The sequence below is a fragment of the Poecile atricapillus genome, chromosome Z (assembly GCF_030490865.1).
Source record: "Poecile atricapillus isolate bPoeAtr1 chromosome Z, bPoeAtr1.hap1, whole genome shotgun sequence".
In the NCBI taxonomy this organism is placed as follows: Eukaryota; Metazoa; Chordata; class Aves; order Passeriformes; family Paridae; genus Poecile; species Poecile atricapillus.
Genome location: NC_081289.1, coordinates 10147611 through 10173701, shown reverse-complemented (window position 1 = coordinate 10173701; position 26091 = coordinate 10147611). Strand labels below are relative to the sequence as shown.

At 36.4% G+C, this 26091-nt stretch overlaps 1 long non-coding RNA gene across 3 annotated transcripts in view; it reads right to left on the bottom strand.

The window, feature by feature from the left end:
• Positions 1–3177: 3177 nt before the first annotated feature.
• Positions 3178–26091, bottom strand: part of LOC131573283 (uncharacterized) — a 36476-nt gene continuing 13562 nt past the window's right edge. The window contains exons 2-4 of one of the 3 annotated variants that reach the window (XR_009276167.1): positions 20769–20996; positions 12386–12429; positions 11402–11475 (exon numbers count right to left, since the gene is read on the bottom strand). This is a non-coding gene — a long non-coding RNA (uncharacterized LOC131573283). Of the gene's footprint in view, positions 3292–5843; positions 6064–11401; positions 11476–12385; positions 12430–20768; positions 20997–26091 lie in introns of those variants that run through there. The other 2 variants (XR_009276168.1, XR_009276166.1) reach the window with 2 other exon arrangements.

Genomic DNA, 26091 nt, shown 5'->3' with positions numbered 1-26091 from the left:
ATCAAGGGAGTTTTGGTTCTGTTATCACTGCAGGAATGGAGGATCAACCTTAATATAAACAGCATGTGTATTTAAACATGTATATATAAACTTATATGAATTTTAAATATGTACATTGACGTATGAAAGGGCACACACATGAGAACTGTTACCCTCAGTTGTAGAAAAAATATATAAGCAAAATCAAATAACCTGCCTTTTACAGTAAAATTTCTGTTTACTACTGTCTAGCATGGTGACAGATATTTCCCTAATTCCCTGTGATTTCACAGAATGATCAAATGCAAAGGTGACCATTAGAGCTAAAAGAGTCCCTGGACCTGAATCGATGCTGCCATAAATATTCCCAGGACTGCAACATTTTATAAGTAAAGGGACGTAATTCATGATGCCAGTGGATTCTTATGGTCTCAGTCTACATGTTCAGAAAATTCAAAAAAATCTCAAATTATTTTAGAGTGCTTTCGACCAAAGAGACTATTATAACATCATTATAAAATAATCATTAAAAAGAGTTATTCTGTTGGCCAAAAGCAGACAATTTAGAGCTCTATGACAGACATTGAAGTTAGAAATAATTGCCCAATGTTTCTTTTGCAATGACTAGAAAGAAATAGAGCAAAAACCCAACTCATCCAAAGAGGAGACCCAGAGATAAGTCAGCCTAAGTTGTTTCCTACAGGTATGAATTTCTCTTCACTGACTGTGAAAGGAGCACAGAGTAATCAGCTCACATGTGGACATACACTTTGCAAATCAAATGGTAAGAGTTACACCTGAATGCAGACAGGCTCAGTTAAACTCCACTGGATTTTAAGTACTGTAACTCCAAAATCAAGTAGGACCCCATGAGCATATTTGCAATTTTAATTAAGTCACTTGAGCCTCCCACTCCTGTCATTGACTGTCTATATATGAAAGCAGAGAGGAACAGCAAGATTTCCATACAAGCACTCACCTCACTCTTGCTCCTTCTTCTCTATAAGTGCAGATATTTCTCATTCATTATCCTCTCTAGTCTTCCTTGTCTTTGAGGGACCTTGGTCTTTCCAATCTTCTGAGATGAGCATCCATTCTCTTCCTACTCTTTTCCTTATTAGTTCTTTTCAGTAGTCTTTGGTTAAGTTGTGGGCTTGGCAATGTTGAGTTTATGATTGGATATGATGGTCTTATAGGCCTTTTCCAACGTAAATGATACTATGATTTTTTTTCTCTCTGTATTTTTTGTATATTTTTTTTTCCTGCAAATAGAAACTGAGCTGCGTATTCTGAATGTACAAATTGTAGTTGTTGTTCCTCCTTTTGCTTGCTCCTGTTTTTGCCACTTTCACACGTTCCATGCTGCCTTTCCCCAGTCATAGTGGCAGTCAGGGTGATGATCTGCCTGGTGTAGGCCGTGGTCACTCGCACAGCAGATCACCTCATCGCAGCACTATGAGCCTGGTTGTGCTCCTCCCATACAACAAATCCAGGATATCTCCCCTTCCTATCATCTTCAGCTAAAGGTTTTGTCCAGACCTTCATCATCTTGGACTTCTATTATAAATATCCTTGGTTGGGCTTTGCCAAATGTAGTGCTACACACCAAACCTGCTGTGAGAGCTCTTGCACTGCCATCTCCTTTACCATTTACTGTGCTCGTGACCTCCCTTGCCATACGTAGTCCCACAATAGTTTGCCTTAATGTCAAGGGTTGTCCTGTCATCTCATCATTTGTATTGAAGCATCAGCTTCAACTCCAATCTTATTACTGCTTTTCACTGCCCAATTTTCAAAATTTGTGAATTTTGAGGCATATGAATTTTGAGGTTTTCCCCCATCTTGCCCTTCATTTCATTTAAGAGTCACATAGCTGTTGTGTTACTTCCCTCAAAATCCTTTCTTAAACACTTTTTCCACAACTGAGAAATCCCAGCAGTTTCTAAATAAATAATATGCTCTGATAAATATTTTCTCATTACTTTCTTACAGTCCTTGATTTTTATGACTGCATTTATTTTTTCTGATACTGGATTCAAGTCAGAACTCTCTTAATACAGAGAAAAAAAAATTGATGCTCTTTCTTACTGCAGTGCAAAAGGGCTTGCTCTATTAATCAGTCTACAGTAGTCTATTCAGAAAATAACCCACCAAAATTTAAAATGTATTTGTAATACAGTTGTGCTGTTCATGTATTTTAGCATCATTCTTGTCAAATATTAAACTAATATTTGTGCCTGTGAGTTGCTCAGTAAAGATTTGAGCATGACAGGAATTTAATCAGATTGTGTGCCTCTAGATCCATGCTGTCATGAGTAAAATTTGTTATTAACACCAATGGCTGGATGATACAGAAGGGTAATATGACAAATATAAAAAACTGATTACTAAAATGTATCTTATTGAATGTAGGATGTTCTGTAAGATTTATCAGCACAATGCACTAGAAATATTCTTTTGTCACTGTCATCTCCAAATATTTTTCTGGCATTTCTACAAAATGCATGTTCTGTGACTCTGATCCCTGCATGCTACTGCTGTTTAGACACCTAATAAGTCAACAGGAGTTGAGATAAACACCAAGGGACTATCAGTGGCTGTGTTTGGCTGGAGTTGTATTGAGGTCTATGAAACTTTAGTTTTCACTCACTAAGGATCTACCAGACAGTCTGCAAAAACCAAGAGTTTCTTGCTGGCTCCTTCACAAGTGTAGCAGTTCAAACAGAGTCTGGCAGTGGATTAATAATGTGACTCATGGATGTGACAGTCGCTACAGTCATAACCAGACTGGAATGTGAGAACTGTAAATCATAAAATTGTCTGAAAATACATGAAACCTTACTGACCCGATGACAGAAAAACAGTTTAGACTTGTGACATCCCCCTTGCTTCTTTTATCAGGTTTATAAGATTTAAAGGGAAAGTTCAGGGTGAGAAGAAACTAGTGATGAGATGAGCTTTTATTTTTGCTATGTGTAGACAATAATTTTAAGTGTATGTTGTTCATAAATCTTATTCAAATCTGTATGGTTTCATATACTCATATTAAAATTCACAAGGTTTAAGAACTGTTGTACCCAGAGGGATCATAAAGCACCTACACTTTTTTCACATAAAAAATAGAATAAATCTCCAAGCTGGATTTTATCCAATTAATCTTTTTTCATTGTATTTTGTTTTTTGAGAGCTCAACATGCTTTATTTTTTATGAGAACTTACAGTCCATTGACACAAAAAGACACACAGTTCACGCATAATGATAATCGGTGTGAGCTAGCATGCAGTGAGATGATGTGTTCCAAGTGAAGAAAACTGTAAAACATAAAAATAGTTCTTTAGATAGCATAGTAACCTACTTATCAGTGTTTGGCATTGATTATGTGTTTCTTAATTCTGCGTTTTCAGTGTGTCCCTTCACTTTTCACATTATCTGCATATTTTTAAGGTGGATTTTTCTTCGTGGAGTTCCTGTCCAACAATCCTCTTTTCTAAATGAAAAAAGATTTTCATAACAACTAATTTTTTATGACTAAATATCCCATCAAAATCATCCTGGATGTGCTTGTTTCAAGCTAAGTAATTCAGCCCTGAGCAGTGGCTCTACCAGTCCAAGGCTGATCCAAGAGCAGATCCACCCAGACAAACTTTTGTAAGCTCAGATCTTCTGCCTGGTCATTCAGGTGCAGGGGGAAGGGACCAGCAATTTATGACAATACTAGTAATAGCTCTTTTCTTTTTTTAACATCAGTCAGAACAGTTAATCTGCTGGCAAGCAAAGCATTTTCTAAATGTTTGCTATGTTTCTGGATATGTAGAGAACTGTCATCAGAATAAAGTGTCTCTTAAAAGATCTTCCAACTACAAAAGCTCTTTGGGAACTAGATCACTTGATTCTGTCAATAATAAAAACTTATCCCAGACTTGAAGATCTAACTGGATTTGAGGGCTGAGAAAAAGATTGTCTGATATCTTAAAGATAACTCTGGAAGTAAATTCCTATCAGATTTAGTCATAAAAGAGCTCCATGGGGAAAGAGGGCTCAAGACACATATCTGTTTAGAATAAGAGATCCTGCTGTTTCTAAAATTCAATGACTTACAAACCCCTGAATGTTTCAGCTAGGGAAAAAAAAACAAACTCAAAAACACTCATATCAATCTCTTTAATACACATAAAATTTTTGAAAATTAGCAATAATTATTTACATGGTTTTAGCTTTCAACTGATCTTATCTATATATTTCTGCACAGCAGTCATAATTTCTTTATTATGTGAGGATACAGACTTGGCTTATAAAATACCAATTTAATTTGAAACTGTAAACAAATTAAATATTTTTTTTTTCTGTGAGAGTGGTGATGCACTGAAACAAGTTGCCCAGAGAAGCTGGGGACAATGTCCTCTCTTTTAGTGCTCAAGTCCACATTTGGATGGGGCTTTGAGCAACCTGGTCCAGTGGAAGGTGTCCCTGCCTGTGGCAGAAGGGTTGGATGAAATGATTTTTAAGGTCCTTTCCAACACAAAACATTCTATGATTCTGTGGTTAACCTGCCATTTGGAAGCAGTAGGTTAAATTTATCTTTGAGTTAAATGTAAGTTTGGATGGCTAGTTTACATTTGCCAAAGTAATTTATTAAAATAAAAATTCTTTTCAATATCAAAGTGAATGAAGATGGAGCCTGAAGAGGATAAGCTGTGTCTATTGCTTAGGCAATGTGTTAGAAAGTTTAAAAACTCTTATTCCTAGTAGGTTTACTTGCACTCAGTGCTACAAAACTTCTCCAAATAAATGAATGGAGTTCACCCAGAAGTTGTTTTGTGGGAGGGACACCACAAGGAGATTGAATTTATGTTTGACTTTATAACACAGAAGAAATGAATGTTTCTAAAACAGCTTGGCCTCAGAAATTGCAGGGTGACCAAGCTATTGAATATGATTCCTTCACAATGAGCTGTGGCTAAATAGTGTCTACCCTGGGAATTTCTTTGCACACAGCCAGGAAGATAAGCACTTGCAGGAGAAGCAGGTTTTATAAAGCCTGATTTTCTGTGAGTTTCATACAGTTCTGTCCTGTGTGTATTGTTAAGTATCTAACAGTAATATATGTGACTTCTCTGGAAATATTTTTATTCTTCAATTGGGGGTAGTTATCTTGGTATTCCTCCTCTACTCAGCTACCAGGGTTTTAATAATACTTTGATATCCTTCCTTCCATCAGCTAGAGGTAAAACTGGGTAATAAGATGCAAAATTCCTTGGAAGTAACATGGAGATAAAGGTGGATAAAGAATAAAATTGCTGTAAGGTACACTTTTAAGACAAGCACTTGCTCAGATACCCTAACTCTCCTGTCCCCATTTTTTCCCACAGAGGATAGGTACACTGCTAAAACATTATTTAAAAACCTGCTAATTATGTGGAACATTTCTATTTTGATCAGCCTATAGTACCTAAGAATTACTAGGAATAAAAAAAAAAAATCATTCAGAGCTAACAATGATAAAAGTTATTATTTTTAACAGTGATTTCATGTCAGTCCAGAGCAGAGGTTTTGATACCCACTTTACCATCATTTTCAAGAAAACTTTGTGTTGTTAAATATCCGCGTTTATGCGCAAAATAAAATATAACTAGACAAAATCTGTCTCTCAAGTCTGTACATTGGCAATGGAATGATAAAATGTATGCACATACAAGCTGATGGATTTATGTGAATCTTAAGTCTTAGAAATTGCATTTACTTCTTTTTTTGTGGCCTCATATATTCAAGGAATACAGGAAATTCAGCATTCTTTATTGAAGTCCAAACAGACACTAATTTGTGAGAGAGGCATTCATTTATTTCACTGAGGTCTAGGAAATTTTCTTAATGCATTCTGAAATAAACTTTGATTACTTTCTTCTCTGAGAGAATTTAACCTACAGCTGATTGATAACAAGAGAGGCTGCAGGAGTCTATGGTGTCAGATTTCATGATTGTCTTCGGAGAGATTTGATTCCCTCATCACAATAATCTGTTTTGGCTTAGTGTTGACAAGCAGCATCATCTTGATTGTCACCAATGCTGTTGCACAGCTCTCAAGCCTGGGAACAGAAAAGAGTAGTGTTTTAAAATATATATGGTAATCATTTCTATTGGAAGGTTAATGGCCTCTTCATTTGTTTTCACAAAATAAATACCGAGTCTCTTCAATTTCCAGTCTGCTCACTCAATCACATTCTAGCTAAAACACTGCAAAATTAGTTTCATGTGAGTGGAGTTACCTCTAGGGGATTAATTGCTCAAAACAGATGTAGAAGATCTCCCCAGCCTGACTTTTTGTTGCTGTTCTGCATCAAAATCCTGTCAAGAGGAGCTGGCTGAGGTTGCCCTTTGTAGGGGATGCTCAGCTCTCAGCCTGTAGGCCCTGTGCATGTTAGAGGAATGACAGGAGACAGTGTCTGAAGGGAAACTTGACCGGCTTTTCATTCTCTAGCAAACACCAGGATGATCCCAGAACTTTCATCATTCAGCTTCCTTAAGGCTACAATTTGTCCTTTGGCCTTGTTGACATCAGTGGGGTAAAAGTATGTGGTAAAAAATAAAAATATTACCTTTTTTTTTTTTTTTCCTAGACTAAAAGAATTGGAAAGTCACAGATTACATGTGAATACTTGTGACACTTGAGAGATAGATTAAATGCTTAATAATTCATTTCTTCCCACCTTCTTTCCTATGTTCTGTCCTTTCCTGGAACCATTGCTAGGAAACAAACACACACTATAAATAAAATTTTGTGCTATAGCTGAGTCTCTATTGAGAGTTGGGAGGTGAAAGAGGGAACAGGAAAATAAATTCTTGCTTAATTATATATTTAATTTAGGACAGAGCTGAATACAAGTTTTACAGCTTTTACCCCATGGGAATAAAAGGCCATTTCAAATGGGACATTTAAAAACAATATCCTTCAGTTTTTTTCTTTATTTTTTTCTTTTTTTTTTTCTTTTAATGAATCAAAAATTCAGATATGCTCAAAGCTTTGCTCATAACCTTAATTGAACACTTAAGTTCTTAAACTTTTCTTTACCCAATATAACACACCAACTGTAGACATGTTATTTGACTGGATTTTTTTAGAATGCAAGAATACATTTCTATTAGAACACTTGACTAAGAAGGTTCATCCAAAGAATTTTTGCACCTTTCATTTGTTCATTTGTAGGTCTTTGATTTTTTATGTTTTTTTTTAATCTTATTCCTTGAGTGATAGCCTTCACAGTGCTTGTCAATGAATTTGCAGAGTGATTTGGGAAACAGTCTGAATAGAAATGATTTTATATCTCACCCTAATCTTTTAGACATTAGTGATCATGAAGGCAATAACAATTTAGGCCCCGTCTTTAAAAAAAATTGTCTACTAGTTTAACAATTTAAAACTAGTCTTCAAAACAAAAGACCTAGCTTATCCCATTAATTACAGCTGAACATCTCAGTGATGCAAATCATTATATGTAATTATGATTTATATTGTTATGTGCCATCTCCATTCTTGCTCTTAAATGGCCCAGTCTCTATAAATTAGCCCTAATAGGCTTTGATAAATTCAATTAATACTTCTCCTTTGTGTACAGCATCTTTCATTTCTTTTCCATATAAGCACCAAATCATTGTTTCACCAACTCTGTAACAGAATATGTCTTAGATTATCCCCCACCAAATTTAAAAGAGTTTGTAATTTATATGTATCTCAAAAAAAGCTAAAGCTGTTATGATTAATGATAAAATAAAGAATAGTGGAAAGGCTTTGAAAAGTCTCTATTTCAGGTTTAAATCAATTTCTTTTATGTGAAAGATTAAAGGGAAATTTTTCTGGAAGAAATTATTCCTATTGTACATCCTTTGCATCTTCTCTAAAGCATCTGAGTTTTATCACGAAAGCCAGGAAATTAGAACAGCAAATAGCTTTTCTGTAACATGTCATGAGCTACTTCTAGAGGAGCAGAAGACCTTACCACTGTCACTCCCACACAGAGGTTTTTGGTATTTTTCTTATTTGTTTGACTATTTACATATTTACAGCATGTTTGAACTGCTCTTTAGTGTTTAGGAGATCTAGTTCCTGGGGGGGGGGAAGGAAAAAAGAAAAAACAAAAAAGAAAAGAGCCTTCTTTTTTCTCAAAACTTTTGGCATCCCACTCACATACCTAATGTCTCAGAATTATAATTTTAAAAAAAAATCTAAGACTGTGTAGCCAGTCCTAGTGCTAGTTTGGCCCTTTTCTTATAAGCATTGACATTTGACTTCAACTTCTGTGCAGTCTGAGTGAAGCTGCAAGTCATGATATGATTTCTAGAGCAGAATTGAGAAGCCAGTTAATAGGTATGAGAATAAGGCACTTCCTTGAAAGGATCTGTACGGCGGATGTGAGTGCTAGAAAAAGTGCCAACTGAAGACATTTTTTACCTCATTAAATGATATTTTGTATCTTTTTTTTTAGTGCTCTGCAGCGTAACTTTTCTTCTACTTCCTTCACCCATCTGTTTTTCATATAAAGAGATCCACTATCTAATGCACTAAGTTATTTTAGTTTTACAGGAGTTTGGAGAGGTTTTTAGCTATGCTAATCCTTGTTCATGTCTGTCCAGTTTTTTTTTTTTTTATCTAGTTTTCTTATAATTTACTTTTTTAAAGGAAAACTCATATGAAAATGACTGGGTTTGGCTTGTAAAATATTTTCAGCACTTTTTAGAGTAGCTGCAGCTATATGCTGGTGTGTTTTGCAGCCCACCAGCTGGCTAGTAGCCTCTGCTACACATGGGATATCTGAAAGATGCCCTTTGGCAGGATCAGAAGTAGCAGTCCTCATTTCGTGTATATACATTTATATGAAGATTTAGAGTTCTTCCTGCACTTCATGCATGCTTCAGACACTGTTTCAGTCACCTTCTGCAAAATAAATATCACTGTTCTTTGTGTTACCTCCGAGCTCCAGGCTGGAGTATGCACCACTACAGACATGCCTTTGAAAATCCAAAGTGTAATGGCTGTGGCTGGCGTCTGTACTCCTTTAGTGAGACAGCAGCAGTGTGCAAGGAAAGAGAGACAAATGCTGATTTGTCCCTTGTGACTCTACAGCTTTGTGAGAGGCAAATGCCACTGCCCAGACCAAGCAGCCTGCACTTAATGAAATTTATTAACACGGCCCTTATTTCTTGGTACATGATAAATAATTAGGGGTTAGAATATGCCACACTTTTAGTCAGTCAAATATTATTCATTCAGCTCCAGCCACCAGGCTTTGAATCACTAAGGAAATACAGTGTAATTATAGTGTAGGGAGTTCAAATTTAGTGATACACAAAAGGAAATAAACAAGAGAAAATAAATATAAGGACACTAGCTACTGACATTTTTGTATCCTGCCAGGAAAGCCTAACAAACTAGGCCATGAAACTTTTCAAACAAAACATTTATATCAACTCAGGCTTTTGTCTCTAATCTATTCTCAGCTTTTTCATGTAATTCCTCTTGCATAATAAAATAAAAATAGTAACAATTTTAAACAGAGTTTATTCATGTGAGAGGCTGTTTATTAAGCAGATTTACTGCTGTGGAATAGTATATTTTTTTAATCTTTAGCTTCCTGGAGAAAACTAACCAGATTTTTTTTTCTAGAACAAACCAAGTCTTTTTTGAATGTGCCACAGCTTTGATTACTTTGTTTTATTGAGGACATGGGCTGTAGAAGAAATACAGCAGGTTTTAATTATGCCTTGTATATTTTATTCTTAGGCAAACACTAGTCAATACTAAAATAGAAAAGATTTAACGTGCACACATTTCCTTGGCAGTTCTGGGGGTTAAGAACTGTCTACATTTTCTGGCAGTCTTAAGACAAAGTTTCTATTATTCTTCTAAAACAACATGACTTAAAAAAAAAAATACGGACAAAATTATGGGATGAATTTCTACAACCCATGTTATGCAGCAGTTTGGACTAGATAAGAAAACTCCTTTGTTTCCCACCTTGAATAATACATACTTGAGGCAAATATGGCTTATATTACACAACTCTGCTCACATCAGAAAGATTATGAAGCTCAAAGACCGAGCTTTACTAGAGAAAATGCAGCAATGCAGTCAGTGCAATGTCTCCTGCATCTGCATGAGGATGGCAGCTCAATCGGTGTTCTTGCCTGAACATAAATATGAAAGCTACCACAGACTGATGACATACACCAAAAGTTAAAAATTAGAGGTGTGCTCATGCTCAACAAAAAATCACAGAAACAAGGTTTTGAGGTCAGACTTTATCTGGGGGGCAGAGCTGTAGAACTGACCTGTGAGAACAGTGTGGCTGTGGGAGTGCAGTGCCACAGTAATGAGCACTGTCCCATCATCAGGAGGGTGGGGGAGCTCAGATGCAGCACCCTGAGCACTGAGTTTGTCTCCTCCTCATGAGAAGTTCTGGGTGACAGTAATGCCCATGGGACAGAGCAGGCGTGCTCTGAGAGGCACACAGGCCCTTCCACCTCTGAGGGATGTGCACAAGGACTGCAGCACAAGCTAGCTCTGATTTCTGACATGAAGCAAAACTGGCCTAATTTACCTGTAGGAAATAATCACTGATACAAGCACCAGCTTGGATGCCAAATTTAACACTAAACTTGTGCAAAGTGCCTGGAGGAATATCACCATACATATCCAAACCTTAAATTATTTAGTGTGGTTTTTAAGAAAGATTCTTTCCTTGAGTTATCCTGTTTTATAGGTGACATTACTACAGTAGTTGGAATTAGTGAAGAGGTGGGTAAAGAAAAATAGCTGCATTAGACCTTGTGCAGACTCAGTATATGAAACTCAGATTAAAAAATTTGAATAAAATTTTTGAACCACTTTAATCTTAAATGTCATATAAACCCATAGTAAAATGTGCCATGTCATTGCCTGAAGTTTCCTTTAAATCCTATGAATATGATAGAAGAAGTAACACAATTTAAACATGAGCAGAAAAGGTGGAAATTCACGACAAATGAGCTTCTTCAGGCTGCAGGGACGAGCCAAGAGCCAGCAGCAGGACTTGCTGTATGGGAAATCATTGATAGATTGCAAGTAACTCCTGGATGTGGTGAAATTAAAGATGCACTTATGTCATGTGAAATTAGAGACAGTAAATGTTAGCTTCTGATGTCTTAAATAAAGATGTACTAAATGTAATGAAATCATCTTACCTTTACAATATATGTAACTAAAAAGACCATTTTTAGAATGTCATGTTCAAGTACAGTAAGATACTAATAAAGTAAAAAAGGTTCACTCAAATGCTATGTATGTAATTCATTGCAAAGCTAACTTCCTGAACTAATATTATATGATTTTTTTTTTTTATTCCTTAGGAATTTTCAGAGGTTTTAATGCTTTCCTTCAAAGCATAAACTTAACAATTAGTTTTGTTCTCTTTCACTACTCCCTCTCTAACCCCCTTGACAGGATCAGAAGTCTGTTGTCTAGGGCACTAGTTTAGGACAGAGAAAACCCACAGTCAGGTCCCTGCAGAGGGAGTGTTGATACATCATTAATCTATCACTTTAGCTGATGAAAATGAACCACAGAAAGTGGCAAAGAGCAAATTCTCTGTGTATAAGACAGATTGTTCCACAAGTATTCTTGTACAGAATGAATACTATCCCAGACTAAGTTAACAGTGTACATCAGAGTTGTCTTCTGAAGAGGATCCTGTGTGAGAATAATTGTTTATTCACTGGTCTAGAAGAAGAATATTCAAGATATAAACCAGTGTGACCTGTGCAAGGCACAGGATAAAATACCCCTGCATGTGAGAACTTGGCTCAGCTGGATCCACTTCCTTTATATTTCTTTTCTACAACAACTTTCCTCTTTATACCAGAAAGATATTTTTAGCAAATTATTCTGGAGAAAATAAAAATTAAAAAAAACCAAAAAACAAAAAAACAAAAAAAACCCACAAAACCAAAAAAAAACCCACAAAAAAAAGCCCCACAAAAAACCCCAACAAAACAAGTAATCCAATTTCTAAATTCCAACTTTTTAAATATCTACAAGCTTACATTTTCTTGTAAAAAAACTGTTGAAAACTTCCCTGACACATATGTCCCAATCTGTGATTTACTGAAGCTCGTACTTCCTAACTCATTTTACTGGATTCATCAAGAAAACGATGACTCAAACTGTGTAAGCAGGATTTCATTCACAGACACTGCTGGCTTTCTTGTGAGCAGGTGAATTTCCACCATTGGGAGGTAAATACTCAGGTGTGTCAGGCTTGCTGCAGACTCAGGTGCTGTTTTGGCCATTGTATTATTGTGTATTGTGTATTGTGCATTGTGCACATCACGTGCAACAATTCACATGGCAGGGGTTTAGAGCAGAGGGAGAAGTGGTACCCTCCTCTTGGGGACAGGGTCTTGTTTCAGCTTCTCTGAACCTGCTTTAAAAGCAAACACAAAGAATCGCATTTACTGAGCTGTTTTCTTCCTCTGCTTCTGTAATGCAAAGGAGAGAACCTGTTTGGGTAGCAGATAGAGTTATTGGTTCTGGATAGATCTTCATAATGGTTCTTGTTTACTTCTTTTCTGACATTCTTTATGCTGGTGCTGCTGCTGCTGTGTGATTGGAATAGATAAATGATTCTTCAGCTGGAAAACTTTCCAAAATAACCTGTGACTCAAATACATAATGATCAATATTTTTTAAATGAGGACTACAGGAGGGTGCTCTGGATTTTGGGGCTCTTGAGAAACAAAGTTCTCAGTGAATGTCCTTTTACTTCTTTATGGTATTTTTTTCTTTAAATATCAAAATTTTGGCCTGTTTGACTTGAGCTTTTGATTTCAGCATGAGTTATACCCAGCATGAGACAAACACAATAAGAGATTAAAGTATTTCCATCTGCTTAGGTAATTTTCTGGTGATTGAATGGTAAATAAAAGCAATTTTATCCAGACACTCAGGAACTGAAACATAATTTTAATGCAGTCATAGGAAAAATCACTGTAAAATTGTATTTCTTTATTGCTACTGGCTTAATATAAGATTCAAAGCAATCTTGTTTGATTCCCTTGTCAACTGCAATATCTTGGACAACTTTGAAAAGTGTCAATTTTATAAAATACTCACCAGAAACATTTATAGACCTGCTTTTGTGTTTGCAAATCATATTGAACTGGAATCGTTTGGTGATTCTGGGAAAGGCAATATACATCTAAACCAAAGTCTTTATAATTCCTGAATTGCCCCCATTATTGAAACTTTGCGTACTGTTCTGCTGAAGGGTAGTAAAACCAGATTTCTGAAACAACAGCTGCTTCTTTTATCTGAAAATTGATGGCTTTCCTGTAGTACTTGTAATTTTTCAGGAATGATTCACAATTCATGTCAGATTTGTTGGACCACAGAGAACATGAGTAATTGAACCAAGTCCTTAGTAAACTAATTTCCTCTGTATGATTATTGTAGTGGTTTTTTTAGGAAGAAAATTTGCATATACTTGGAATGTAATTCTCATACACATGAACAATTATTATTAAACCTACATCTGATGGTCTTTTCTGCTCTGTTGGACTAAACCTTGTTTTGAAATTTGATTTCATTAGCAATTTCTCCTGAAAGTACTGCAATTTTATGATTGCTGTCTAGTTATTGAAAGAGCTCGATGAAGAGAAGTAGAGTCTTTTATTGAACATTTACTTAAAAATAAAGGGCCAATTAAGATCTGCCTTACACTTCTCCCAGCACTTTGTGTCCAAGTAGAAAGAAGGACAGACACACAAGCAGGACCTTAGTCATGAAACATATAGCAACAAAATCACTGAATTTCTTAGCACACTATTTTAACAGAAATACAAATTCAGCTGGGGAGAAGGAAACATCCTGAAGAATATGCATGGTTACATTTAAAGTGCTTGTAATACCATCAATCCTTTCAAACAGAGATACTAACACAGCCCCATCTTATCTTTAAATAAGAGCAGGACTTAATTCTGATTTTGTTATCAAAGCCTGTAGAAGTATTTGATCAGTTTTTTAATGGAAAATGGTCTGCTAAATAAAGTTTTATTGTTTCATGCAGTTACTCTGTTTAGAAATGGTTTATTTTTCTAATATTTTGAAACTAAAAAAAATACTAATTTAATTTTAAACACAAATAAAATATTATGGGACTGACTGCTATAGTGTAAAGAAAAAAAAAATTAAATTCTTCATATGGGATTTATGAGGATTTTGTATTCACTCTAACCAGAAAATGGTCTTAAAGCATAATTAAAATTACTAAAGAGTTGATGGTTTAAACATTTGGCCCAACTTCAGTTGGATTTTTCATGTGGTTTGTAATAAAATTATATGTATATATTCTACTAAATGTTTTTTCTTTAAGGATTTGGTAAATTCAATATCTAGGAAAAACATGATGCTAATTTGCACCATTCTATTTTGGTTATAAAAAATTGAAGCATTCAGGATTCTTCTCCTTTTAATAGTGCTTTCTATAAAAGAGGGAATGAGAAACTTATAACAACAAACCCATTTCCACAGGCCCAAATCCGATTTTAGATACCAGCAAGAAGATGAGCACTGACAGTAGAAGGAGTTACATGCAGAGCAGAGCTCGATTGCATCCCTATAAATTCTACAGCAGGAAGAACATGTGGGATTAGTGCAGAAAATTTAAACACATATCCTCAACTACATGAACTGAGGTCAATTTCCAGCTTTTAAAGGAACCTTTCTTTTATAGAGGTAGTTTTTTTGCCCCCTTCCCCTACTTAATAAATTAGAGCTATAAAGAGAGACAAGAATTGGCCAGAAGTGCAGTCAACACCACGCGCTGTCTCTGAGCCAGGGAATTTTTCATTCCTGGATGTATAGAGGCTCAACTTTGACAAGCAGAATAGTCAGTGTACATTTTCATCTACTCTTCTTCTTATGTGAGAAATACCCACAGGGATATATTGCAATGAGACATGAGAAGGAACAGTATCTTAAAGCTCTGACTTTCTATGCACTGCTCTAACCACTGTTAGGAAAGGGGAGAAAAAAGGAGGTTTCTTTTGATGAAAAAAAATATGTTTAACAAAAACACATTAATCTGTTTCAGACTCTAAATCTTCATAACACAAGGGCACCTAAGCTGGAGAAAGTGTCATATATAACCCTCTGCAGCATTCAGTGTTGTCTAGTCTAGGCACCACGTGCACCACTTGTGGAGTAGGTTGTGACAAATCTTTCTCTCATGTAACACATGGGAAGAGCTGGAGAACTGCATAAATCAGATGGTCTCACAGTGAGTTCTGGTCACAAGCACAACAGACTTTTCGGAATATAACGTGGGTCCTATACACTATGCCTTAAATCCACTTTTTTTTTTTAACTTAGCCTTAAATCTGATCTTAAATATCTGAAGGGCTACATACAATATCATCTGAAAATTAACAGCTGAAGTCAGATTAGGTCACATCAAGAAAGACAAAAAAAAATTAATTTATTATGAATATATAATGCCCAGTTATAATGTTATATATGTTTGCAAAAACACCCTTTTTCCCACTCCGATCATCTGAAAACTGTGGCCTTTAGTAAAAGAAATATCTAAAATGTGTCTGTATCATGTAATAATAACCTCTTGTGCCGGGCCCTCAGAGAGCAAAAACCATGTAACTTCTGTAGATCTATAATTTCTTATAGGGGTTAAGGATATGGCTTGCTGGTTTTACCCCAAAATAACAGATATTCTATATAAATAAATTTACACTATTCAAAACATAGCAGACTGTGATTTTGTTTATTTAATATGAAGCAATTTAGTAAACTGACCCAAAGAAAAGTATTTCAAATACTGTGACTGTAAATGTCGGTTGTTGAGGTTTTTTAAAGAAACAAAAAGACAGATGGTGTGTTAGATTAACCTGAGCTAGGAAAATACCAACATAGCCAAAATTAAAGACAAAGACTAATATCTGTTCAAGGAAACATGCTGAAAACAAACTAAGTTTGACCTCTGGTAATGTTAACAGCTGGGCTATACACAAATGCAGCCTCAGACCTGTTCTCTTTAAATTGTTTTTTAAGGGTCCATTTCGTTGGACTCCTCCTGATAAATTAAGTCTTGGGTGAGTTTGCTGCTACTTTCTTTATTTCTCTGAGGAAAACTTTCAGACCAATCTACTGAGAAACAAAGTGAAAGTTCATCCTGTGGCCTGTTGTTATATAAATTTTCATAAAAAAGAAATTTATGTTAGGCCCAAAATGCTGAAGTAGTGAATTAGTACATTTCATCTGGATTCCTGTCTCACAGTAAAATTTTCTCAGCCAACCATTTCAAACTAATTTTTTCTTTTAATGATTCAATTTTGCATATATTTTGTCTCCATGTTACAAGCTTTTTCCAATATTGCAGCCTGTTCTCAACTGCTGGCTGCTACCTTGGCCTGTAATTCCCTACCCCTTTTATGTGCCATGTTGTAAAGTGAAATAAAGAATTACTTTTGTCTTTGGTGTTTTAGTTTGGGGTTTCTTTTTGCTGGAGTCAGTGTTTATTTCAGTGTACCAGCGCGACTGAAGGGTGTAATAAATCAAAGACATAGACATGAGCAGACAAAAGTCTCTTAAAATGGTCACTTCCGAAGCAAAAAATGTACTCTTGTAGACCTTGGAACAACATGCTATCAAAAAGTCAGTAAGAAAGAAATAACTTTGATGAGATTAATAATTAAAAAAAAGAGTATCAGGATTTTACCTAAGAGTGCAGATTTGGTGAGGATGGAGCTGCATTGCTAAGAGAGAAGCACTCAGATGAGATGCTCTCAGATTGTGTCTCCCATCCCAAATCCTATACAAGACACAGGTACTTGCATGCAGATTGAAAACAATAATTGAAATCTGATTGAGAAGTCCTGGTGTGAGAGTGAATAGCTTGTCTCTGGGCATGAAGCAAGATCTCATTCAAATCTAGTATAACACACATCTGTAAAAAATTATTCTTTGTAAATAATCCCCCTTTTTGCGTGTATTTACAACAATACATCAGCTTTGCACCATGTTTAAATGAATATGAAAGAGCTCAAACATGATGTGGTATTCATAAGCTTTCACACAACTCTCACACCTCATGATTTTTCTTGAGACTCTGCAGCACTTTTAATCTCGCATTACAACAGTTCAAAGTCATGGAAATCTAACAAATTCTCTTACTGTGTTGCAACAGTGTCATGCAATATGAATGTCTTAATAAAAATAAATATTAGAAAGTATTGTTAGAAAAGTTGGATAAAGACATGTGCTAATCTACTTCTTTTAAAAAATAATCAGGGCAGTATTCAAGACAGTTCCTATAGTAGGAAACATCTGTGAGGCAGGGACCTCCATCTTAGACTATTGAATATGAACTAGAAAAAAGTGTCTTTTAACTGTATAGCTTAATATTTTTACAGCACCTTTCATCTTCTGCCAGAAGACTTTTAAAACTGGTATAAAAGACATGTAAGATTGGATGCTCTTGGCATCAATATTTAGGACTCCTGGATTATGTTTCTGCAGCTGGACAGCCAGGGACAAATCATTTCTCTGATCAGAGCTTTTATGACCCCAATAAAGTTGATTAATAATAACATTCCAGTTCTTTGCAAAATGGTAAATATACATTGACAAAACATGAAGTCTAATATCTAGGTTATTGTTTATTTAATTTCTGCCTCCAGGTGCCCTTGGTATAAAAGCACCCTCAAATTCTTCTAAAGAACAGAGTTAGAAAGGAATCAAAAGGTGTCAGTGGAAGCTTCAAGGAGTCCTGAGAGAGGCAAAACACTTTTTTTCCTTGAGCAAAGACTTTAATGCTGTCTATATTACTCCAGTGAGCAAGAATTTAGGTTTAACCCAAAGATAGAATCTCTAATGCTGCAGGTTTCTCAATCCCTATGGGTTACAATTTCTTTTATGCTGATTTTCTTTAGGAAAGTATTTTATTGTCATTACTCAGAGGTGAGATGATTCATGATCATATATTCCACTCTCCAGAGGAATTTTGGCTTTATGCAGTAACTAGGTAGTTGTTCAGGGTATGTTTTCTAGTCATGTTTAATACCCTCATTCAAGTTCTGATCGAAATCTATTTTGTTAATCAGTCACAGCCATGTTTTATTAATTTATTTGTTAAAGGTTCACTCTCCACCATACATACAGCTGTCCCCTCACAGTGACCCATCAAGAGACTGCAGTCAATACCTCTTTAAAGTATTAATAAAAAAAATAAAAAAAAGAAAAGGCAAAATGTCTAATGAAAGCAAATTCAAATTTTCATCTGCTTGCTGAAGATAGGAAAAAACAAATCTTGATGCTCATCTGAGAGTCATAAGAGTGGTTTGGAGACTGTCCCACTGCAGTAATTTACAGCTTACACAGAACTATGGCATAGCTGCCAGGAAGGATCCTGAATTATCCAACTTTGCAAACCTTAGATGTGACAGCAGTGAGAAAACACCCCATATTCTGCAGCACTTAAGCAGAGATCCCAAAGAAATGCTGTGTGTCTGTGTGCCTGACCATGCTCCAGCACATATCAGATTGCCACTGAGAATAAGAACAGTCTGTACTGATTACCATTTTCATAAGTTCTGTTTAGCCACCTTGTATCCTCAAAAGGTATCATGTGGATCCACTTTCCAATTCTTCCAGTGGGGTGATAAAATATACACTCCCTGCTTTTAGATTACGTTTGTAGAGCACTTGCATCTATTATTAAAAAATTAAATATATTGTTAACGCAGTTTTAAGACTTTGTGGTTTTATAGAAAAAGGTAACATCTGCATCATGCTGTTCATGCTTAGCAAATACACAGTCCTGAAGTCAACAATTTTACAACTCAATTTAAAAATAATTCTGTTAAAATGCTTTAAATGTCATTGTTCTTTCCATCAATCCTTTATTTTTCAGCTTCAAACCTATTAAAATATCTATTATTTGAGCTTTTGGGATCAGTTGCCTATCTTACATATCTGTACAGGTTTTGTGATACAGACTGCTAAATCACCTCTTCCAACTAGCTCTTAACATTTTTGTATTGTATGTGGTGAGCAGGCAGATGTTTAATTCCCCTATTCAATATCAGTATCTAAACCCATTACAGAGTGTTATAAACTATCTTTTCCTAAGCATAGGCTTGGATACCTAAATCCTGTATCTTACATATCTTTGCAGGAAGTCTGGGGACTGGTGTCTAAAATGTATTTGAGCAATCATGACCTTGCAGAGGCACAAAAGGTATCTGCTACTTTTTAATAGTCTTTTCTACAGAGATCCTTTTAAATGCTGACATTGTACCAGAACAGTAATTAACACATTACAAGACTTTTAAAATATTGTTCATCTCCTCCTACTTACAGAACCTTCACTGTTGATCCCTGCTCTGACAAATGAGTCAGATATAATTTAATTTAATAGGAGCTATCCCTTAGGCCTTTCATTCCTGGAAACTCCTACTTAATTTCATTTTTCATATTCAAATCACAGAAATATTTAAAATCTCTGTTCTTTTTTTTTTTTTAATTGTGATCGACAGGTCTTTCATATATTCCCGTTCCAAAAGTGTGTCTTATACATAATGCTGAGAAATATATTATTTTCATTCTTTTTGGGAAATGCATTGACTCATTATATCTTATTTCATTAGTTGCAGTACACTATGACAGCATATATGAAATCAGCAGATGTGGCTAGACTTTTAACTCTCCATTTATCCTCTGAGAACCAAGTTCTGAAAGCTGATACATTTTTCAAGATTCCTGAAATATCTCATTTGATTTAGAGTATGTGTATCCATCTGAACATATGGATAACCAGCTATCATAAATGTAACCTGCTTGCCTGATACATTTTTGCCCCCGTTGGGTTTTTTATTTCGCTGTGGCTGTTATTTCAACTACTTATTTAAACACACTGAAGATGGGGATAAATACAGAGAAAGTATTGTGAAAGGTTGTTTCTACACTTACGCAGGTCAAATGGAACTGAAGCTCATTAGTGACCCTTATTCCACCATAAAAATCATGACAACTTTGTAAAATATACATTTAACTTATGTTATGACATTCAAGTCTAGAAAAGGGGATTTGATCAGTTAGTATGAAAACTACCAGGGTAGTTCCATTAATCAGATTTTGTTTCTTCTACAGATATGAATGTAAACAGTTGAGCAAGTGTGAGTTTGGGAAATATGTTTATTATGTTATCCTTTTAACCTCGTGAACTGTTTAGTGTATTTAATGTAGAATTGCATCAATCACTCCAGACAAGACTCAGTATAGATATTTTGCATTCCTGAGAAACTGCATTAATAAAGTAAGAGGAAACAATCAATAAGTAAACCAAGAAAATCTACATAAAAATATATTTTTTTTAATTTTTATTTGCCCCTGGGGTGGTAAATCACTGCTGTCGCACAGCAGGGTCAGGTAGTTTGCCCAGGGGAATGAAGAGTGGTTCAAGAGCACTGTGAAAGTGGGATGGGAGCTAGGGGGTGATTGCAGCTTCAGAGGGGGCAGTGCTGAGCTGGACGGGCCAGGCAACTCATCTGCCCAGTGACCCAGCCCTAGGAGCAGGTAATGAACCTCCATTACCACAGTCACAAACCTGGCCTGGAGGCAGGACATTAAACTTTCAAACCTCCCCAGGAAGAATGAGTTTTAACACCTCTTCTTCTTCTGGTTATGGTTTTTAACTTACTAAGTAGCAAAACATTCTGTCAAACAGGAAAGCACATACTGCATTAAACTTACCTTAGAAGAGGCAGTAAACATATTTGAGTCAGAGTAGGTGAGAGTATTTGCTGGATTCTGGGGTTCGGCAGAACTCAACAGCTCAGTTCATCCGTGTTCTTTGAGACGGGACAAAGCTTGCAGTCAGAGGAGAAAGACTGAATAGAGAGCTCTCTTGCTATGTGCTGTGATATAAGACAGATCACATATGGGCCTTGCCCATCTAAACTGGAATCTTCTCACCTATGACTTTTATAAAGAAAAAAAAAATTGCATGTAATCTCAAATAATTTCCTGATTCTTATATAAATTACTAAACAGTTAGACTTTTCTGAACCTTAAGTTGTTTAATGCAAACAATTCAACAGTGAGCTCAGTGTATGCACCATCAAAAGTTTATCTGGCTGTGTTTCCCCCAAAGCAAAGACAAGCTTCCAGGTCACTGCTGCCACCACTGATCCCCCCTGGCTCATGCCCCTGTGTAAGTGGAGGCTCAATAGAAACTAAAGCAACATCAAGAGGTTTCTTACTTCCCAGTCAGAGGCCACAGGTGTCACCCCCACAGAAACAGGATGACTACTGAAGCTGCCATCAATTTCTTTGGTGAGAAATTTCCTGATGGCTGCTACCTATTCATGATTTGGTGGATTTTTTCAGTCTGTGGAAAGACATGACCTGTTGTAATGCTGCTGGGTGACTCTTCGTCCTCATTGAAATTACAGGTGACATGGTTGCACTATTATTCCACATTCAGTAATTTACTTTTCTTTATAAATTAACCTCATTATGTAGGAATGTAACCTATTTTATGATAAATTGGGACTAAAAGACTGTTCTGTTTCTTTTTAGAGTTAGCACACAATGAACTACAGTGAACAAGCTCATGATCTTCATCTTTCATCTGGTAGGCGCTCTACATGCTGTGTGAAAAGTGATTCATTAAGCTGGTCATGAAGGGCAAACCTCAGAGAAATTTTACTTACAATCTTTGTTCTGTAGTTTATAATACACAAAGTAGGAACAGGCAAGATTGTTTTATTTTATCACTTTATTCATACACCACCCTTTGGCAAAGGAGATACTTATCTCAGTGTGGAGAGCATTTTTCTCTGTTTAGTCAAGCCGGAAAGGAGACAGATGAAGACATGGAAAAGGAAAATTAAATAAAAGTCAAAAGGGGAAGTGTGAAATAGGTCAGAATTGTAATGAATGAGTGTGTATACAGTGCATATAATGCATAAAAATTGTGGATATTTAATACCTTCCACTAAAGGATTATATGCACTTCATGTAGGAAATCTCTTAAATCAGCCAATATTTACGAAGTTTCTGAGCCAGATAAGACTGTCAGAGCTGACATCCAGGGCTGAAGCAAAGTCCAGAGCCTTTTACCAAATGATTGTTGATAACTTATTTCTCAGGTAAAAATTACATAAAGTGAGATAAACATAGGCTAATTTTTCATAATGGAGACCCTGACTATTTTCAGCATTGTAGGAAATCCTGAGCTAGACAGTTCATCCAGGCATGATACACACACATCACAGGATGGATCTACACCAGATCAATTTTTCAGAGCTCATTTTTAAACTCACATGCAGTTGTGGTCAGAATCCTACAGCAATACATCCCAAGAGTTAATTATGTGCACATAGTGAAAATGTACTTCTTTCAAATTTTCTGTATTATAATACTGAGGAATGATAACTTCTCTCTGTAACTACTGCCCGGTACAGATCGTGACTTTACAAACCCCTGTAAATATCCACTGCTTTCATAGGTGGACTTTCACGTCTGGATTCCAATGCTTTAACACCCCTCCATGGCTTATACAAATCTCTGGTTTGGAAATCTTCTTTTGTTTAATAAATTTGCACTAATTGAATGCCTGACTCATTGGCTTAATTAAATGAAAATATCTTCCATGAATCACGATACTTGTTTGCAGCAGTGAAAAAGTAATCCCAAGTGTGGAGAAGTTTCACTGTGCATATACAAATTTTATTCAGAAAATGGAGTGTGGCTTAACTAACTTGATTAGTATTGATGACTATGTAACTAGTATGGGTGGCAAGGAAACATCATACATCAACACAATCAGATCAATATGCATTTATTTATGTCTTAATCCACAAAAACTGTGAGATAACTTGAGAATGCTCTAAGCACAGAGTCCCCTTTTTCGTATTAACTGCTTATGATTCTTATTCATTCAACACCAAGCTGCTGTATTTTATTAGACGCTCAATCAAGCCCAAAAGAACCACTAGATGGCATTTGTTAGCTGCAAATGAACTAAATCCAGCTAGCTCTGAAGGAGGGCTGGAGGGGAACGATTTATCTACTCGTAGCAGTCATGTGGACAGTTTTAGGTGAACAATACTGTGATTTAGACAGGGGGAAAATGTTAGAATTAGGGCTAAAATTAAATCCAGAATATCAGAGACACAAAACAGAAGAGTCTTGTGGAAGTGAGAAGCAGAGCTAGTTCAAAAGCAAAATTCTTGGCAACGAAAAGAATACATTTGAGCCTGAATCAGACAAGCAAGCAAAAAGTTTCCAATGGTTCTCACAGGTAAGGGTTTCTCCACTTTCCTGTTTCAGAAGTTGCATTCCTGCTCCACCAAACAGTTCAAAGCCCTGCCCTCAGTTCCTGTAGCCCTTCATTTCACCAGGATCCTCAGCCACTCTCTGGGATCTCAGTCTCTGCAATGCAATGTCTCTGCATCTGCAATCCACAGCTCCCACCCTGAGCAATCTCAGCTCCACCAGCCGCTGACCATTGCAGCCATGCCCATCTCTGGACACTTGCCCTGCCCATCTGGAGCCCAGCTCACTGACCTGCCATCCTGGCTGGCCTTTGCCATGTCCTTGTCCCCACAGCCCTGCCCACTTCTTTTAGGCTCTGTCCACCCCCAGTTCCCCTCACCAGACCTTGCCCTGCCCCACAGGCACGATGATATCCCAGCCTGGCTCAGATCAGTCGGGTTGTTCTGTGCAAGTAGGGCACTTGAAAAAAAAAAACAAACAGAAAAGGTTACAAAATACATACTTTTTTCTATTATTAAAAAAATATTTAGAAGAAAATATCTGATGGTATTCATAAAAACCCTCAGTTGGAACCTGAAAAAAATTGCTTAAAAACCATCCTTTGGGGTTTGTAAAAGTGGGTGATTGCCCCTTTTCCTGCTTTTGCAGCCCAGTGCCTCCCCACCCTGCAGTCCAGACTGTTGGGGTGCAGTACAGGGGGGCGGCCTGACTTGGACATATGATGTAAAGCACTGGAGGGCATTTCCAAGTCTCTGTTTTGTTTTGTTTTCAGCCAAACGGTTTTCAGCTGTCAGGTGTTCTCTTTTTCCAACAAAAATAAAAGATTAAATTGTCTGCAGAAAACAGGCACCTTCCAAAAAATGTCATTCTAAAGAAAACCCAATATCCTGTTGGAAAACAGCTTCAGTGGAAAACAACCAACAAGAGCTTTGTGTGGTTTTGACCCAAAGCCAGCTGCTTCCCTTAAAACTTAACATGCTTTTAGAGAGCCACTTGCTGCTTCAGTATAAGAGAAGGGAAAAAACAGAAATCGTGTTCCAATGGTTGCTGAGTGTCAAATGTGAACATCTAATAATGGGTCAAGCATCTCTCTGTTTAATTGAGAAGACTGAGTTGTGCCAACCACATATTTTGCATTGCTGTTATTCTAATATGGGCATTTTGCGAAGAATTTTGCAGAACCAAAATGGTATTTGTAGATCAACAGCTTATAATAGCAACACCAATATATTACTTAAGCTGGAAATAACATCCAGAGACTGTTGCAAATCATTCCAGTGTGTTAAAATTATGTCAGTGTTATCATCTGTAAAAAAAGAGCTTATATTTGATTTATATTGATAGTTTATTTTCAAGCTGAAGTGATCAAGAGCAGAATATCTTTGGTTCTGAATGTTGTGTGTTCTTTGATGATCAACATGTTTCATAGTCTGATATATGTATTACAATGGTTTTACTGTCATAGACTTAACTGCATACCTGTTGTTAAACTCAAAAAGAAACAGTAATATAACAACTGAGGCATTCACAGATTTTGAAACGGGATATTAATTTCAGTTGCCAATTATTGTGCTGTTATTGTATTTTATTTAGCTATTTAGAACTGAATTGAATACAAGCTCAAAGTCAATCCTGCTATCCTGCTAATGCTTCTAAATGGATTTTGTGAAACTCTTTCTGCAAATACAAAATTTACCAAACCAAAATTCATGATGGGTTAAAATTCCCCATAAAGAATTGCTGATTAAAGATTTGCATAAAAATATCCTCATCAAAGCTAAGTTTAACTGAGTCTCAATCAAGAGATTATATACATAGATAAAAAATAAAATAGAAGAAAACCATCTTTGCCCTATATTTGCAAATAAAAAAAAAGAAAAAGGGGAAAAGGCAATGGAATAAAACACTGGGTCAAAATACAAATAATTTCTATAGACTTTGTTCATTGCTCAGACAGTATTGCTTAGCCAGTTCTTAGCAAGAAGAATCAATAAAGTAGCTTCAAGGGTTAAAACATTTTGAAGAGATTTAGTATAATTAAAGCCACAGATTTGGTCCAGTGGGTGAGCTATTTTCACATCCGTGCTATGAATTTTCAAGTGTCTGAAATTTAATCGTCTTGTCACCATCACAGAAGGAATCAAAAACTATTCACAAACCACATCAAATATTCCCAGAGTCCAGCAGCTCCTTCCTGCAGCTTCTTGAGAGAGAGGAATAAAAAAGCCAAACCAAATCCATTCCTGGTTCACTGATGGCATCTGGTGGCCACACAGCAAACCAGCAGCATGTGCCACATGAAATTTGCACGCCAATTTTAGGGCAGGTGCTGGGATCCCTGCTCTCTTGCACGGCTTCTCCATGGGGCAGAATTCCTCCTCTCCCTGGTTACCAGGTCATTTCCTGGTTTTCCTGCCTCTTTTTGCTGTTCCCTCCTATTCTTCACTCCAAGCAGGTGATTGTCACTTTCTGTTTTGTGGTCTCACCTCGAGTCTTGTGTGCAGTTCAGGGCACCACAATATAAAAAAGTATAAAGTTCTTACAAAGTGCCCAAAGGAGGTCCACAAAGCTGGTGAAAGGAAAGCCGTATGAGAAGTGGCTGGGATCACTTGGTCTGTTCAGACTCAAGAAAAAGAGATTGAGAGGAAACAATCGTGGTTTGCAACTTCCTCGTGAGTGGAAGAGAAGGGGCAGATGTTGACCTCTTCTCTCTGGTGACCAGTGACAGGACCTGAGGAAACAGCCTGAAGCTGTCAGAGAGTCTAGGTTAGATACTTGGAAGAGATTCCTCTCC